Raw genomic sequence first — 16,668 nt, 5'->3', positions numbered from 1 at the left:
GCATCGCCGGTCCAAGTTGCTGCAGAAGGCCGTAGCACCAAGTTGCTGCAGAAGGCCGTAGCATTGCTGATTTGACGGTTATAGGGGCAGAGCTCAGAGTAGCCTGGGAAGGCATCACCCATGCGAGACGAGTGCCTAAGGGCGGAGCGGATCCTTCTTGAGGGGGATGCAGCCACAATGATTGACTGGATATGCGGGAAGGGACGGATGGGAGAGGAGTTCCCTCTTTTTTGCGACATTCATCAGTTGGCGGAGGAGTGCAGTATCTTTCAGGCCGTGCATGTGTGCTGGAAGGCAAACAGGACTGCAGACTGGATTGCTATCTATGCTACCCAGCATTCCGAAGAGCTTCTCTAGACACAGCAAAAGGCTTCTCCTCCATCCTTGGGCTATTTCCTTACTTATGATTCTGTTGGCCGCCTCTATTCTAGAGTTGGATGATCAGCCATTATATCCAAAAAATAATAATAAAAGAAAAAAAAATCGAAAGAAAAGAAAAGGCCATAGACTTGAGCCCAAGCTAGCCAACTTTCTCATGCGAAATCATATAGGTTGTTGTTGGTTTTTTTTGGCTAGTCTGGGATTCTGTCCAAAGCCAACCCTACCCCATCAATGAATTAAAATTTACAGATCTTGGGATGGAAATCAGTACTATTTCTTAGCCATCCAAACAAAAATAATATTTTCAACCAATTTAATAGTATTTGTAATATTATTTTATTGGACAAGTAACATAGTCTTAACTATTATTTTGACCATATCAGTTGAAATGACTAATTTAACCTATAAACTATTTTTAAACAATTGTCTCTATAGTATTCTGGCATATTGCATGGCTGTTGATGTGGTAGAGTGATGCTATTGAATAGGCTAATGTTGGGCCTTTAATGTGTCCAATTGCATCTAATGCTGTCATGTTAGATAGACCAAGTGAAAAAAATCACCCCCCCCCCCCCTCCTCTTACATTTAGATCAGACTGCTCTACCAGTTGTTCAATGCAATATGATTTTGTTAAAAGGCACAGCAATCAGGGTGCTTAGTGTGTCTCCCTTATCAATTTACTAAATCCATTTTTTTTTCGAATACAGTCTTTTCTAGTTGTTAAAATTTCATTGCAAGTGGTTATCGATAAATTTGTTAACCATAAAGAAAGAAAACAGTTATTTATTTTTTAGGGTATTATTCTATATTTTATAAATGTTTCACGATGAATAGCTTTTTCGTTTTCAAGGGCATGAAAGAAAATAAACAATAAATTCATTGAGAGCATGCTAGTATTAAATAATGATCACTATAATGATTTTGGGCATCTTTAATACAACAGTAAGATGAATAATATATAAAATATAGCAATCATTGTTATTCATTATTTTTTGTTATTTTATTGTCACACACCATTATATTATAAATGATGCCCATTATTTTACTTACAGTTTACAATTTTTCTTCAAATTATCCTTTAAAAATGATTGTACCATCAAGGAAATATATTACTGTTACGGGGGAACTCAGCCACCATGCCCCACGTGACCGGCACGCGCGCCCTAGAAGACTACAGCTGCCCCTTGATCCAGCAGTCCGACCCCGAGTCGGATATCTTCGGCTTCGCAGCCCGACCCCGAGTCGGCTGCCCCTTGATCCAGCAGTCCGACCCCGAGTCGGATATCTTCGGCTTCGCAGCCCGACCCCGAGTCGGCTGCCCCTTGATCCAGCAATCCGACCCCGAGTCGGCAATCTCTCGACAACGACAGGCTGTTTCCCTGAAGCACGCCGCGACCCTCTGCTCCACTACTCCCTACAACGGTCGTATCCGGCGCTGCTCCACGATCTCCTGTAACAGCCGTACAAAGCGGAGCTCCACTACGCCCTGTCATGGCCGTACCCAGCGCTACCCCACGACGCCCAGTAACGGCCATGTCAGTGGCAACTCCATCGTGCCACACGATGACCAACCCCCCAGAAGGACCCCCCAGCCTGGTATATATGCGGCTGGGGGGAGAAGGGGGGAGGTAAGCAAGAACTTCCAGAGCATTCTCCTACTTGCTACTATTATCTCTCCTTCTCCTTCAATCTCCTCTGACTTGATCGTCGGAGGGCCCCCACTACCCCAGTGGTGGTGCGAGGCTTGCTTGCAGGTTTCCCGGTGGAAGGTGGAGCACAATCAACACCAACCAAGGCAACTCAGACGGAATCCCGTTCACACCGCTGTGCCAATCGTTCTCGGTTTGGACCACCAGTAACAGTTGGCGCTAGAGGAAGGGCCGAATCTCAGAGCGATCGTAATGGCACGGCGAGGTGGTCGTGGAGCTTCCAATGCCTCCGGTCGCGGGGCTTCTCGCGCCTCCGGCCGGGAGGCCGCTGCGTCTCCAACACATTCTCAGCAACACTCCACCGTTCCACCCCCCATTCAGATGGTCGAAGCCGCTCAGTTCGACCAGTTAGCCCAGCAGGTTCGCACCCTCGCGGAGGCAGTGCAGAACCTGCAGGGTGTGATGTCTCGGGCGCCGCAGCGGGCCCAGGAGCCGCTGCTCCCTGAGCGCTCACCTGTCCTCCTCAACCCGCGCTCCTTCCTCTCCCATGGGGAGGAGCGCCGGCGCGAGGAAGATTCTCGAGCACGGTCCATTCTGCCGGGACCTTCCCATCGGAGCTGCGCGGGGTACGAGAGGCGGGCCCGGGCGCGTTCCCAGACCCCCCAGTCCTCAAGGAACCCGCGCTCCAGTCGGTCCCCCTCTCGGTGCTCCTTGTCTCCCACCCATCGGTCGCGCTCCCTGGACCGGCGGGTGGACGATCTCCACCGACAACTCCAGGTCCTGAAGGGCCACTCTAAAGATCCCTTCGCCGACTTGGAGATCTCCTCTCAACCGGCGCTTGCCTCGAGGATCCTGCGGACCCCGAATCCGCCGGGGTTTAAAATGCCGGCGATCGAGCCCTATGACGGGGCGGCGGACCCGCGGGATCACGTCGAGAGTTTCAGGACCCTTATGCTCCTCCACGGAGCATCAGGTCCTCTCCTCTGCAAGGCTTTCCCGGCGACCCTCCGTGGCCCGGCAAGGGCGTGGTTCGCCGGCTTGGAGGCTAACTCGATCCAGTCCTTCGATCAGTTTACTCGCCTCTTCATCACCCATTTCGCCGTCAGTAGCCGGCGGCGACTGGTCTCCGACTCCCTCTTTGATGTCCGGCAAAACGAGGGAGAAAGCTTGCGGGATTATCTTACCCGCTTCAACAAGGCTACGCTGGAAGTCCGGAACCTGAGCCAGGAGGTGGCTCTTTCAGCCCTGAAGCGTGGCTTCCGAAAGGGCAGACTCACCTTCTCCCTGGACAAACGCCTGCCGCGGAGCTTCCCGGAGCTGTTGTCCCGGGCGAACCAGTATGCGGACGCCGAGGAGGCGGCCGCCCACCGGAGCAAGGAGGCCGCCGAGATCCCTCCAAAGCTCGGGAAGAAAAGGCGAAAAGAGGCACGCCAGGGGAGGAGCCCGACGCCTCAACGTCAGCGCAGAAGCCTGTCGCCGGCGAGGAACCACGGCGCCCTACGCCCTCGTTCTCCGCCCCGACGTTTCAACCGGTACACTCCTCTCCTGACTCCCCGGGCCCAGATCCTCATGGAAATCAAGGGGCGGGAGGACCTCCCGGTCCCGAGACAGATGAAGAAGATCCCTGGGAGGAGGCCCTCTCGGGCGTACTGTGAGTACCACCGGGACCACGGCCACGACACCGAAGACTGCTTCCAGCTTCGGGACGAGATCGAGGCTCTCATCCGCCGAGGGCGTCTCGGTCGATATGTGAACGACCGACGTCCCCCCGCAGACTCGCGTCCGGCCGACCCGGCCCCTCCGGAGCCTCGGGAGTAGAATCGACCCGTCGCGGGCGTGATCCATACTATCACTGGGGGCTGCCCCGGCCCGAGAGGAACGCGGGGGGCTCGACTGAAGCATCAGGGGCAGCCGTCGCAAAGAGGCAGAAGGTCGGTAATGTAATCACTTTTTGTGATGAAGATGTAAAGGGGGTTCAGACCCCCCACGATGACGCCATGGTGATCTCCCTCACTATGGCAAACTATGATGTAAGGCGTGTTCTTGTGGATAGTGGAAGCTCAGCTGATATTTTGTTTTACGAGGCCTTCCAAAAGATGAGCTTGTCCAGACAATTGTTGCACAAAACATCCACCCCCCTCATAGGATTCACTGGTGACGCTATCTCGGCCGAAGGTGTCGTTGAGCTGCCTGTGACTGCGGGCGTTGCACCCGCAGAAGCCACGGTGCGGCTCGGGTTCTTGGTCGTCCGTGTTCCCTCGGCCTACAACGCTATCCTCGGACGACCCGGACTGAACGCCCTTCGCGCGGTGGTCTCTACGTACCACTTGCTCATGCGGTTCCCCACGGCGGCCGGGATTGGAGAGGTCCGAGGTGACCAACCGACCGCAAGGCAATGTTTCCTAGCAACTCTCAAAGGGAAGGAGCCCGTAGAAGCCTTAAGCGTCGAGTCCCTCGACGCCAGAGACGAGGTGGCCTTGCGGCACGGGGAGCCGGCCGAAGGTGTGATCGAAGCTCCCCTCGAGGAAGGTCGCCCGGACCGGACGGTCCGGGTCGGCACCAATCTCGACCCGGGAGCTCGGGCTCGGTTGGTGGAATTCCTCCGAGCCAACGCCGATGTATTTGCCTGGTCGGCGGCCGATGTACCTGGGATCGACCCGGAGGTCATTTCTCACGCCCTCAACGTCGACCCAACCCACCGACCAGTAAAGCAGAAGAAGAGACACTGTGCCCCGGATCGGATCCGAGTGGTCGACCAGGAGGTAGACAAGCTCTTGGAGGCAGGATTCATAAGGGAGGTCAGCTACCCCGAATGGCTGGCAATGTCGTACTTGTCCGGAAGGCGAGCGGAAAGTGGAGGATGTGCGTCGACTACACCGACCTGAACAAGGCATGCCCCAAAGATAGCTTTCCGCTTCCGCGGATAGACCAACTGGTCGACGCGACTTCCGGATATCAGCTGCTGTCTTTCATGGACGCCTTCTCCGGCTACAACCAGATAATGATGGCTCCACAGGACGAGGAGAAAACTGCCTTTATAACAGACCGGGGGCTGTACTGTTACAAGGTAATGCCCTTCGGTCTGAAGAATGCTGGCGCCACTTACCAGCGCCTCGTCAACAAAATCTTCAAAGAGCAAATCGGCCGGAACATGGAGGTGTACGTGGACGATATATTGGTGAAGAGCCGCCATGCAGACCAGCACATCGCGGATCTGGAGGAGACTTTCGCCACCCTGCGGAAGTTTCGCATGAAGCTGAACCCAGCGAAGTGCGCCTTTGGCGCTTCGGCCGGGAGGTTCCTCGGTTTCATTGTCAACCAGCGGGGGATCGAAGCCAACCCTGACAAAATCAAGGCCATCCAAGATATGTCCCCTCCGACCAAAGTGAAGGAGGTTCAGGAGCTCGCTGGGAGGGTCGCCGCGCTCGGACGATTTGTGGCAAAGTCGGCCGAACGCTGCCAACCTTTCTTCAAGGTGTTGAAACGCCCGAAAGACTTCCTCTGGACGGCCGAATGTCAAGCAGCATTCGACCAGCTCAAGGAATACTTGGCGTCTCCTCCCCTGCTGTCCAAGCCGCAAGAAGGGGAGATGCTCTACTTTATCTGGCGGTCTCCCCAACCGCAGTCAGTGCGGTACTGGTTCGGGAAGAGGCAAAGTTCCAGAAGCCTGTGTACTACATCAGCCGGGTCTTACGGGATGCCGAGACACGGTATACGAAGGCTGAAAAGATCGCCTTCGCGCTGCTGACCGCGACCAGGAGGCTTCGCCCCTATTTTCAGGCCCATTCTGTCACCCTCTTGACCGATCAACCGCTGCGGCAGATCCTCAGCAATCCTGAGAATGCAGGACGGCTGGTGAAGTGGGCAGTAGAACTTGGTGAGTTCGACATCCGCTACCAGCCCCGACCCGCTATCAAGGCCCAGGCGCTCGCGGATTTCCTCGCTGAGTGCACGGTGCAGGAGGCGGAACCTAGGTCGCCGGAAACACCCAGCCTCGACCTCCCGATTTGGACGCTTCACATCGATGGGTCGTCGAACCCCGAAGGTGGAGGGGCCGGGCTGGTCCTCACCAGCCCTGATGGAGTGATAGCCGAGTATGCCTTGAGGTTCGAATTTCCAGTGACCAACAACGAGGCGGAGTACGAGGCCCTAGTCACGGGACTCAAACTCACCAAGGAGCTCGGCATCCGGCGCCTGAAGGTCTTCACCGACTCTCAGCTGGTGGTCGGGCAGGTCCGTGGGGAGTTCGAAGCCCGGAATCCGACCATGCAGAATTACGTCCGGAAGGTGCGAGCACTCATTCCCGACCTCGGCAGTGTCGACATCCAGCAGGTCCCAAGAAGTGAAAATGCCAGGACCGACAGGTTGTCCCGCTTAGTGAGCGCAGACGCGCACAACTTGTCGAGGGCGATCTACTTGGAGACCCTGGATGCCCCGAGCATCGGCGAGGCAGGAGCGGTGATGGCGATTGATCCGGAGCCGTCTTGGATGGACCCGCTTGTCGCCTACCTCGCCGAAGGGATCCTCCCTGAAGACGAAGATCAAGCCCGGCGACTTGTTATGAAGTCCGCCCACTACGTACTCCATGAAGGGAGGCTGCATCGGACCTCGTTCACCGCCCCCCTCTTAAAGTGCCTCCGCCCCTCGGAAGCGGCCTACGTCCTCGGCGAAGTCCACGAAGGCGTTTGCGGATCACACTTGGGGGCTAGGTCCTTGGCGCACAAGATCATGAGGCAAGGCTATTATTGGCCTACCTTGTTGGAGGACTCAAAGGATCATGTACGGAAATGCGACGCCTGCCAGCGCCACGCCAACGTCCAGAGAGTCCCTTCTGTCCCCTTGGCACCAATCACTGCACCCTGGCCCTTCGCCCAGTGGGGAATGGATATCCTCGGACCATTCCCCGTCGCTTCAGCTCAGCGGAAATTTTTGATTGTTGCAATCGACTACTTCACTAAGTGGGTGGAGGCAGAGCCGCTGGCCACTATCACGGAGGCGCAAGTCCGGAAGTTCGTGAAGAAGAACATCATTGTCCGATTTGGGGTACCTCGGGTCCTCATCTCGGATAATGGCCGACAGTTCGACAACAAGCATTTCCGTGACTTCTGCGAGGAGTTCGGGATCGAGCATCGGTTCACATCTGTGTCGAATCCCCAAACCAACGGCGAGGCCGAGGTCACAAATCGGACAATCCTCCAAGGAATCAAAGCGTGAATCGGTCGGACGGGGCAAGCTTGGGTCGAAGAACTCGAGAATGTCCTTTGGGCGTATCGGACCACGCATCGGACCCCTACCGGGGAGACGCCTTTCAGCCTAACCTATGGCACGGAAGCCGTTGTCCCCGTGGAGCTCGGACTCCCCTCACCTCGGGTGGCCGCGCACCGACCCGAGGCCAATTCGGAACAACTCCGAGGGAACCTGGATCTCTTGGAAGAAGCGAGGGAAATGGCGCAGGTTCGGATGGCGATGTATCAGCGGAGGGTGGCCCGATATTACAACTCCAAGGTCCGACCGAAGCTTTTCAGAATCGGAGATCTGGTGCTAAGGCGAGCTAAAGCATCTCAACCTGCGGAAGGTGGGAAGCTAGCGCCAAATTGGGAAGGCCCGTATAGGGTTCGCTGGGTAAACCGACCTGGCTCCTACCAGTTGGAGGCCCTAGATGGTCGAGAAATTCTAAGGAGCTGGAATTCCGCTAACCTGCGGATGTATTACCAGTAGAACGACAATGCCAGAAAGACAGTTCAAAAATGTATAACACTTTTCATTTCAATAATTTCTGGTTACAACGGCGTGCTCGTGTGATTACAAGGAATTCCCAGAGGGGAATTAGGGTGTAAAGAAAGTAAAGAAGAGGTGGAGCTCCGAGGAGCTGAAGATCTGGGATCCCGAAACCTCCATCTGAAGCGGTTGCAATCCCGCCGGAAGTGGGTGCTTCCAACCGGAGGCGCCATCGGCGTCTCACGAAAGAGACGAAGAGCCGGCGCGGATGAAGAAGAAGTGGACGAAGGAGAAGTCCACACTGCCTCCAACCGGAGGCGCCATCCACGCCCCACGAAAAGGATGAGGAGCCGCCGCAGACGAAGCTCCCGCTGCCTCCAGGGGAACGCCACCTCCAAGGGATATTCCAGTCCTCCCCAGTGCTAGGGGAGAGAAGGAATACAAGGGAGAAGAGCATATGGAGGCGCGGTCCCGGATCAGGCGCCTGGTGCGGAGCTCAATCGGGAGGCCGAACTTCAAGGAGGGGGGACGTGATCCCGGATGAAACGCCTAGAGCGGAGTTCCGCCGGGGAGAACCTCCTTGTTGATCGCAGATGAAACGGCTAGTTGGCGGAAGTCGCGAAGGGCGCGCCTCCCGTTCCTTCGGTAGGGGTCTCTCAACCATGCGCCGGAGAGGAGGCCCACGATCCATGGCAACCTGAACAGCTCTGGCTTGGCAGGCTCCATCGCACCTGCACCTATATTTATAGCCAAACTGCGGCCCCCCGGTCGTTCCGATGCGGGTGGCTCCAATAAATGCGGGCGCATTGAATCCGGAGCTGATCCGGCTCTCGAGGCGTATCTTCCCGCGATTTCCTAAGCGTCATTCTCCTTAATCGCATTCTTTGTGCAGGACACTCCGGGTGGCCTGTACCCTTAGGTCCACGTATCTCCGCTCGCGCCCCAGGCCGCATCCGCCTCGAAGAACACGCGTATCACGGCCGCTTAACTGACACTCCTCGCAAGCAGCAACTGGCGATCCGATTTCCCAGGTAACCCCTTAATTAGCATTTAATGCCCATCTGGTGTTCCCCAGGCGACGCTTGAAGAGGAGAAACACGGTCGCAGCTGGCCACGGAGAGATCCCGTCGGGCGGCAAGCGACAGGCGCACGACCAGCGAGCGGAATTTCCCGAGGCTCGGCCCTCGGATGCCAGGCTAACCCGATGATTATCCCGGGAGCAGACTAGCCTGAAGCCCCGACCGGTCGCCTCGGCTTGCGCCAGCCTTGGCCGACCAGCGAGCGGAATTTTCCGAGGCTCGGCCCTCGGATGCCAGGCTAACCCGATGATCATCCCGGGAGCAGACTAGCCTGAAGCCCCGACCGGTCGCCTCGGCTTGCGCCAGCCTTGGCCGACCAGCGAGCGGAATTTCCCGAGGCTCGGCCCTCGGATGCCAGGCTAACCCGATGATCATCCCGGGAGCAGACTAGCCTGAAGCCCCGACCGGTCGCCTCGGCTTGCGCCAGCCTTGGCCGACCAACGAGCGGAATTTCCCGAAGCTCGGCCCTCGGATGCCAGGCTAACCCGATGATCATCCCGGGAGCAGACTAGCCTGAAGCCCCGACCGGTCGCCTCGGCTTGCGCCAGCCTTGGCCGACCAACGAGCGGAATTTCCCGAGGCTCGGCCCTCGGATGCCAGGCTAACCCGATGATCATCCCGGGAGCAGACTAGCCTGAAGCCCCGACCGGTCGCCTCGGCTTGCGCCAGCCTTGGCCGACCAACGAGCGGAATCTCCCGAGGCTCGGCCCTCGGATGCCAGGCTAACCCGATGATCATCCCGGGAGCAGACTAGCCTGAAGCCCCGACCGGTCGCCTCGGCTTGCGCCAGCCTTGGCCGACCAACGAGCGGAATCTCCCGAGGCTCGGCCCTCGGATGCCAGGCTAACCCGATGATCATCCCGGGAGCAGACTAGCCTGAAGCCCCGACCGGTCGCCTCGGCTTGCGCCAGCCTTGGCCGACCAACGAGCGGAATTTCCTGAGGCCTAACCCTCGGATGCCTGGCTTAGCGCCGGAGGAATTTCCTGAGGCCTAACCCTCGGATGCCTGGCTTAGCGCCGGAAGAATTTCCTGAGGCCTAACCCTCGGATGCCTGGCTTAGCGCCGGAAGGATTTCCTGAGGCCTAACCCTCGGATGCCTGGCTTAGCGCCGGAAGGATTTCCTGAGGCCTAACCCTCGGATGCCTGGCTTAGCGCCGGAAGAATTTCCTGAGGCCTAACCCTCGGATGCCTGGCTTAGCGCCGGAAGGATTTCCTGAGGCCTAACCCTCGGATGCCTGGCTTAGCGCCGGAAGGATTTCCTGAGGCCTAACCCTCGGATGCCTGGCTTAGTGCTGGAAGAATTTCCTGAGGCCTAACCCTCGGATACCCGGCCTAGCGCCAGAAAAATTTCAAGAGTCGGGAGTCAGCGAGACGCTACCAAGAGTTAAAAAGAAGGACGAAAGTGAAATGAAGAAACTCTATTTGCATTAACTTTCATTGTTTCAGGGCCGAGACTCATACAACTTGGCAAAACGCCAACACACAAAGAAAAGTACAGAGGGTCAGCTTGGAGGAACCCCCGGGTCGGGAACGCCCGGCACGTCTGCAAGGGGTAGAGAGACGGTTGGAGAATCAGCAGGCAATGGCGCCGGAGGGGAGTCGAGAAGGGAGATCCCACTCAGGTCAATTTCGGGGTACTTAGCCGACACCCTTGCCAGGCCTTCCTCGAAGCCTAAGACAAAGGAGTCGGACCCCGCGTCCGACATGTCACGGACGAACTCGTCAGACTGACGATAGGCCTGTACCGCCCCCGACATGTCACGGGTGAACTCGGCGGACTGACGATAAGCCTGTACCACCTGACGCCCGATCTCCGCACTCTTCTCGGCCAGCGCCGCCTCTGCTCGCTCCATAATCTGAGCTTTTGCCTCCAAGACCTTCGCCACAATCCGGTCATCCGCCTCGGAGGAGACCCTCAGCAGATCAGCCTGGGCCTCCTTGTGCTTCGCCTCGGCAGCGATGCGAGCAGCCTCAGCCTCCTCCAGGCGCGAATGAAGCTCCTGGTCGCTCGCGCGGGACTTCTCCAAGGCCGACTCCAATTCGCCCAGCTTGGCTTCAAGAGACCGGGTCCGGTTGCGGGCGTTGTCGGCTGACCGCTGGGCCTTCTCCCACCTCTCCCGGTAGTCGGCAGCCTTCCGGGACTGCTTCTCGGCCCGCTCCTCCGCCTTCTTGATCTCGCCCTCGAGACCTGAGGCAACCTTGAGTTGCTCCCGAGCCTCCAACAGTTGCTTCTCGAGGGTGGCGAAGCCGAGTGCCCGCTCTTCGGCCACCTGGAGCCTCGTCTCGAGGTCCCTGGTCGTCCTCCCCGCCGCAGCCTGACCTCCCTCCTCTATTGCCTTCAGTTGGCTCTCGGCCCTCGCCAGAAGCCTCGCCTGTTCCTCGTAGCACTCCTCCAGGCGGATCATGTACTGGGCGAGCTAAGAGATAGGAAAAACGAGGGCGTCAGGCGGGGATCAACAGAGCCTATAAATGATGAAAGCGACCGAAAGAACACTCACCGACATGAGACAGACGCAGCTGGCAGCCCCAACGTCAGGGACCCTCATCTCCCGGACCTGCCTGCGGTCCTTCTCCAGCAGTACCGTCTCGACGAGGTTTCGGGCGCCGGCGAAAGTGAAGGCCGACCCCGACTTCTCCCCGGAGTCGGACGGTGGTTCCGCAGCCTTACCCTTACCCATCGCTTGGGGAAGAGTCATGCTGACCACGCTCGGGGCGGGGACCGCCCCTGGAATTGACAGGGTCCCGCTCGGCCGGGGCCTCGGCGCGTCCCTCCTCGTATCATCCGGAGCCGACCGAGTCGAAGGCTGGGCTGGGGACCGATCACGTCCGACCCATCCATCTTGGGCGCGCCCGGGTGATGCCTCCGGAGAAACGGTAGTCTCGGCATCGGAGGGCTGATACAGCGTCAACTCCCGGTCCGCGCCCGCGGCGTCCCCCTGATCGGTGGGTCCGGACCCGTCTGTCGGCGTCGGAGTCGCCTGCCGGCGGGACTTCTTCGCCGGTGGAGCCCCGCTCGGAGGAGCTCGTTTCTTCCTCCGGACTGCTTCCAGTAGGGACGTCCTACCAACAGCCGTTGCCTTGTCCGACCGTATGACGTCGTCGATCTCTGCAAAAAGGACGAGGTGGTCGGAGGTTGAGAAACTGAAGGAAAGAACGAAACGAAAGAGGAGAAAAGAGCTAAAAAAGAAATGGTGGCGGGCTCACGGTCAGTGGGGACCGAGCTCAGACCGACGTTCACCAAGGTATCCTCGGAAATAAGGCGAGACACCGGGGGGAGCCGACCCTCGGCAACCAACTCCTTCAAGACGGCGACGCCGTCGGATTCCTCCCTCGACAACCTCGATAGGCCAATCGGGGACTTCATCGGCGTCTCCCAGGTTGCCCTGATTCCCCAAGAGGGATCTGCGTCAACGAAAAAGAAGCGCCCCTTCCAGCCGTGAATGGAGGTGGGAGCCTCCTTGACGAGGCCGCACCCTCGCCGCGCCGCAAAGCACCACCACCCTTTATCCTGGGGGTGGCCACTCAGGCCGTAGCATTCCCAAAAGACATTCAGGGTGGCGGGAACCTCGTGCATGCGGCAGAGAACCTGAAAGGCTGTCAGGGCGCGCCATGAGTTCGGCACCAGCTGCGTCGGCGCCACTCTTAAACCCCGAAGCACCTGAACGACTAAGTCCGAGGGGGGAAAGCGGAACCCGGCCTGAAGAATGCCCTCATTGATGGCAACCTTCCCTGGAGGAGGGTGGGACATCCTCTCCTCAGGCCCCGGGAGCGTAACATTGCAGGCCTCGGGAAGGTGGTATCGAGCCATGAACCTATCTAGGTCTTCGGCGGCCAACTCCGACTTAATGCGGTCTGCTCTCACTTCGCCCATCCCTAATGGCCAGTGAATCTACGGTCAGGACAGGGTCGAGAAGGGGGAAAAGACCGGAACGACTGGAGTACACTAATACAAAAGGAGAGTATGGAGAGCCCTAAATTAAAGAATGGAGCAACTCACCGGAAGAGAAGGAAGAACGGCTCCGAGAGCGTCAAAGGAGGAGCAAGCGAACAGTCCGACGACGATGACGGCAGCGCAAAGGAGAAACTCGAAGATGTCTGTAAAGAGAAAGGCGGACGGAGGAGGACCCCCGGTTAAATAGGCGGAAAGGTGGGTGACGCCTCGGTGACGCCAGAGGACGCTGGCTGCCGAAGGGTCGCTCGCGCCCCAAAGGCGAATCGACGCCATTAAGGAAGGATGTCCGCCGAAATCCTCAGACTGCCAGGTCAGCAACAACCGCCATACGCCATAAAGAAGGCGGGGAGCTCGAAGCGCGCGCGCCTCTCCGAGGGATGGCGACAATCTCGAAGCATCACTTCCTTCACCCGTTCCCCTTCTGGCTCCAGGCTCGGAAGTGGGGGGCTACTGTTACGGGGGAACTCAGCCACCATGCCCCACGTGACCGGCATGCGCGCCCTAGAAGACTACAGTTGCCCCTTGATCCAGCAGTCCGACCCCGAGTCAGATATCTTCGGCTTCGCAGCCCGACCCCGAGTCGGCTGCCCCTTGATCCAGCAGTCCGACCCCGAGTCGGATATCTTCGGCTTCGCAGCCCGACCCCGAGTCGGCTGCCCCTTGATCCAGCAATCCGACCCCGAGTCGGCAATCTCTCGACAACGACAGGCTGTTCCCCTGAAGCACGCCGCGACCCTCTGCTCCACTACTCCCTACAACGGTCGTATCCGGCGCTGCTCCACGATCTCCTGTAACAGCCGTACAAAGCGGAGCTCCACTACGCCCTGTCATGGCCGTACCCAGCGCTACCCCACGACGCCCAGTAACGGCCATGTCAGTGGCAACTCCATCGTGCCACACGATGACCAACCCCCCAGAAGGACCCCCCAGCCTGGTATATATGCGGCTGGGGGGAGAAGGGGGGAGGTAAGCAAGAACTTCCAGAGCATTCTCCTACTTGCTACTATTATCTCTCCTTCTCCTCCAATCTCCTCTGACTTGATCGTCGGAGGGCCCCCACTACCCCAGTGGTGGTGCGAGGCTTGCTTGCAGGTTTCCCGGTAGAAGGTGGAGGACAATCAACACCAACCAAGGCAACTCAGACGGAATCCCGTTCACACCGCTGTGCCAATCGTTCTCGGTTTGGACCACCAGTAACAATTACTTTTTGCAATAAAAACAAAGGAAAAAAATAACACCATTATTGTCATTATTTTCTATTATAATGTTGTTATAACAACCATTTTTTCAATAACTATTACAATCTTGAATATTTAGAAAATATTTTTTTGAGATAAATAATATTTTTTTTAATGAAAAGGGGGGCATTAGCTACTCATTTATTAAATATTAGTCTCAATCAAATTGAATCCCTCAAACATGAACCATGTGTAATCCCACAAGAAAACCCAATCTCTATCACTTTAGTCTTGCTGCCCACCTCAGAGGTCAGAGCTAAATCTGACTATCTCGAGAAACAAACTCGGATGAGAACCCAACTATCAAATTCATAGACATCCAAAGTGTAATCAACAACTCAACCAAATGAAGTCAAGAACTCAGTTCTTGGAACTATATCAAAATAAAACACCTCTCTCTAAGCTTAGGCATACAAGAAAAGTTCATCATACACTTGTGTCTTCTTTGATTTGTTTGTTGTTGAATTTTTGTGTAAAATTAGCTTGAAATGCTTATCTGAATTACTTCATTTGTTTTTGAATAATTCTTTGTATATTAAATTAAAAACAATGTCGAAAAAATATTCTTGGTTGATGCATGCTTTCTTATTGGATTCTTTCCTTTGTTGCGAGTTGACAGATTCACCTACTTCTATTTATCTTCACCATAAAAGGCTACCATCTAATCTATTAAAAAGAGAACTGATCATAACCAGACTTTACGTGAATCACTGAGGGTCGGACTCTTGGGTTAGGTCCGATTATTGTGTTCGGGTCAGGTTGGGTCCTGATCAACCTACTGACCGGCCTATATCTAGAGTCTAGACGCAGTATGGACTATTTATTCTAATCAAAGCACAATCTTATAGGCCTCAAACCAATATACTCTAAGGCCCTGTTTGGGGGAGCTGTTAGTAGTAGAGCTTTTGGAAGTAGAGCTGTCTGAAGCAGAGCGTTTATAAAAAGTTGTTTGCTGTTTGGTAACTATATTTCTAAAGTGCTGCGGCACTTTAACATATGTTTGGTAAACAAATTGAGAAAGTACTTTTGTGTGACAAAATGATCATAAAGGATATTACCAGTATTATATAATAGAGCATAATAAAATATAATATATATTAATACATAAATATATGATATAGTATAATATTAATGTAATGTAATATAATATTATTATAATATAGTACTATAACATTATGTATTATAGAATAATAATTTAATATAATATTAAATTATTTAACATAACATATCAATGTATTATGATATAATGTAATATAATATTATATTTATAGTATAATACAATAATAAATATATAAAATATTATAATTATTAGTGTAAATTAATTTTTCATCCTTCTAATAACCATTTATCTCTCTAACAAATTTCTAGCTAGGTGATAAAATTGGTTAAATAATTACTAATATTTTTATTTATTTATTTATTTATTTAGATCAGATTATTTGCTACTCACTCATTATTTTATTTATCTATTTATTATTTTATTTCATTGAAATATAGAAAGATCGCCAGCCATGGGTGGTGGCCGGCATGGTGGCTGCCACCGTAAGCAGTCACGAGCTCCCAAAACAAAAAAAAGAAAAGAAGAGGAAGATGGAATAGAGGCGGCGTTGAGAGGAAGAAGAAGAGAGAGAGAGAGAGAGGGAGATGATGGGCGAGAGAGGAAGAGGCGGGATGAGGGTTTTGGAAAAAAAAGTGTGATTTAAATGGGGGTATTTTGGTCCAAAAAATGACTTCCCGACAAAGCTGAAAACAGCGTTTTCGGAAAGCTCCAAATTGGAGCTTCTTCCCAAAAGCTGTTTTCAGCTTCCCGCAAAAGTTGAAACATCCGAAAATTTTACCAAACACTATTTTTTAATCTAAAAGTATTTTTGGAAGGCTAGAAAGTGCTTTTTGACCCTCCCAAAGCTTCCCAAATAGGGCCTAAACCTATGATCAAACCCTAATAACTACATCCCAATCAAATTGAAGCCCTCAAATGTGAACCACACGAAATTCCACAAAAAAACTCGATCGCTCAATCTTGCAGCCTACCTCAGAATCCTACGAACCCAACTATCAAATCCATAGACATCCAAAATAGAATCAATACCTTAACCAAATGAGATTAAAGACTTAGTTCTTGGAACCAGATCGAAATGAAAGAAGGAACTTCCTCGAATTAAAACACTAATCGAAGACCAAGATCAAGTCGAGGAGTCCCTTGAAATCTTACCCGAACTTCCTCAATAGCACTGCATCTCATGCTACTTAGATTTTTGTCTTTTTATTTAAGAAAGATGCAGCTAGAGCTTTGTGGCTTGAGTACTGATGTTTTTAGTAGGGACATGTACTCTTACGTTGGTTAATTAGAGTTGGGCTTCCAGTGTTTCTAATATAGGCTTGCTAGAACCTGTCATGAAAGCCATACGCATCTTGAATGTGCTCTCAACTCTGCCATGTATCTTCTTGTATGGTTTAGCAAGCAGGGTGATAGGTATCTTAAGAGAGGATAATGTAGTTAATTTTCTGAATTCATATCACTCCCATCCTTCCATCCCATGATGGATAAGATTCCATCATCATGGTGTTGCATGAGCTTGTCATCTCTCACAAAGGGTGCTCCCACTCCTTTTTGTATGCATTGAACTGTTATTCGAGCTCAAACAAGCC

The sequence above is a fragment of the Phoenix dactylifera genome, chromosome 8 (assembly GCF_009389715.1).
Source record: "Phoenix dactylifera cultivar Barhee BC4 chromosome 8, palm_55x_up_171113_PBpolish2nd_filt_p, whole genome shotgun sequence".
NCBI lineage: Eukaryota > Viridiplantae > Streptophyta > Magnoliopsida > Arecales > Arecaceae > Phoenix > Phoenix dactylifera.
The sequence above is the reverse complement of the archived record's forward strand: the minus strand, read 5'-3'. Positions refer to the sequence as shown.